The following is a 2,609-nucleotide window of genomic DNA, read 5'->3' as shown; positions in this document are numbered from 1 at the left end:
CCCACATGACTTCCTAAATATTCATCAACAAATAAATCTATTTTTCCTTCATATTTTATTTGATATCAGTGTGGAAATGTTGAATGCTATTGCAAATCAGAGTTGAATGATATATTTCATATTGAAAGAGTGTATTTTATCAGATATGATTGCTGATATTCAGACATAAGCTTTTATATGATAGTTCTGAAAGTTCAAAAAGTTATTTACCATACTTCTCAGACAGTATAAAGACTGTCATTTTTAAATTCATCATTTCTCCTCTTTGAATTAATTGCAATGAAAGATGAGATGAAATATATCTCAATTATTCAAATTTTTGATCAATTTGATGTTTATATAAATACAACATTTGAATCAGATTTCGATCTGTCAATGATATATGAGAGTAAAGATCAGTATTTCTTCACTGAGTTATGAGGATTAAGACTGAAATTGTTGAGATATAATCATATTGCAAATCATCGCTGATTTGAACTGATTTAGAAATTGCTGTACATAAATAAAATCTATTGAAAATCATTTTTTACTTTGATATAAAAGTAATTTCCCTCCTGTATCAATTATTTATTGATGAATTTAATTTATATTAAAATATATATCAAAACTTAATGGGTTTTTATATAATTTCTGCACTGAGTGCTATCAAGTGCTCAAAGTGAAACAATATTTTTACTCTAATCTTTGATTCCCATAATATCAATTTCCCTGACACTGTCACTACTTTGTCGCATGACTTATTTACATTGAATTGTAAGAGGGTTATGATGAATATCAGTGAAAAGATGAAAGTAATTGCATCTTACATTGCATTTTTTAAAGATATGTTGTAGCAAAATAACAATGCAGAGATTAAAGAATCAATCATAAAAAGATTTTGCTGAAGCTGCTTTATTGATGATAAAAATCAACTGAATCTGAAATACAATTTATGCAATAATAGCTGATTTCATTATCATATACAACATCTTCAATTTAAATTAAATGATCTGCTGAATCTCACCTGCAGAGAGTAAATGTGTCAAAAGCAAAGTATGATAGTATAAACAATATCTTTTTTTCAAATATATTCAAATTTAATTTTAATTTTTTTTTTTCTCTTCTGATTCATATCATAGTGAGTTTGCTGAAATATTAAAGATTTCACATTTATTATTGATTTACTTTATTTTATCACTGTATGATCAGCTGAAATACTTCTGAACATTGCAAACTTTCTCTTTTCCTCACAATTCAAATCATTTGCAGTCACTACTCATTCATTTCAAGAAATATCAATTTTAAAAACATGTCTGAACTTTAATTATTATATCTCTTATTTTATAATATGAGTTTAAGAAAGAATAACTCAATCTGATAATCAAACAGATTATTTTTATAACATTTTCAACATTAAATCAATCACTCATTGATCTTATTATTCAGATATATACAGTTATTATAAAAAGTAATAATTTATTGATGTCTCAATCTTTAAAAGAAAATGATTTTAAAATGACTCATCAAATCATATTTACAGTTCACTGACAACTATAATTTTTTATTGAAACAGTTATCAAAGCAGCAGTGATATTTGAATCATTTTGAATTGATTTAATTGTTAATCATCAGTCATCTTCTGCTTCAATTATGAATACAGTTGCTCTGCATACCAGCAGCAGTGATTATATAAAGAAAGTAAAGCTTATATGAAATATAAAAAATCAACTGAATATACATATTGACTTGCATTATATTGAGCAGATTAAAGAATATACAGTATTTAATAATTGCAATGTTTTAATGAAAGAAAACAAGCATCAGAACTTTAAAAATTTAATGCAATAAATAAATTATTAAAATGTGAAAAAGACACTGCTTTTGCAGAAGTTTATTGAATTTTATAATTAATATTAAAAGATTTTTTTAACAAATCTGATGTGTATCTGATTCAGAAAATTTAAAAGTTATACATAATTTGCTCAGCATTGTTCAATAATCTGTTGAAAATGAATGAAAAAAACTGATGAGAATGATAATTTGCTAAATTATTTTATCAAATTGAAAATAACAAAAAATTATATTATTTCAAAGATTTTTGATCATCTATCATCAAGCAAAATGTTAGAGAAAGTCAGTATATAATTTACATATCTCTTCAAATTTGAATTTCTTCATTCATTTTTCAATAAGCTATGAGAATTCTATAACATTGATTGAAATAAACTCTTAGTTTTAAAATCAGATCACTGCTCAATACTTTTCTATACTAAATTGATATTTTTAATTCAATATATCTATTCAATTATTTGATTTGTTATTAATTTGTTAATATATAAATCAGAAAGTGTGTTCACTGAATTTCTTTTATGAAAGAGAATATCATTCAATATCAGAAAGGTGAGTTTGACTGAATTATAATTATATTTATATATGAAATGAGAGAAATCAAATGGATTTTCTTTACATCTATTTTTATATATCATATCATACATAATCATCTACTGAATTTGCTGATTTTACAAGAAGAATTTTAATAATTACACTATTGGTCAGACTTTTAACAGTTCAAAAGGACAGCATTGCATGACATTTTCAATACTGGAATAGTGGATGGAAAATGGGCAGTC

Source organism: Histoplasma capsulatum, genomic scaffold, assembly GCF_000149585.1.
Source record: "Histoplasma capsulatum NAm1 scaffold_1 genomic scaffold, whole genome shotgun sequence".
NCBI classification, from domain to species: domain Eukaryota; kingdom Fungi; phylum Ascomycota; class Eurotiomycetes; order Onygenales; family Ajellomycetaceae; genus Histoplasma; species Histoplasma mississippiense.
This window is presented reverse-complemented; position numbering follows the sequence as displayed.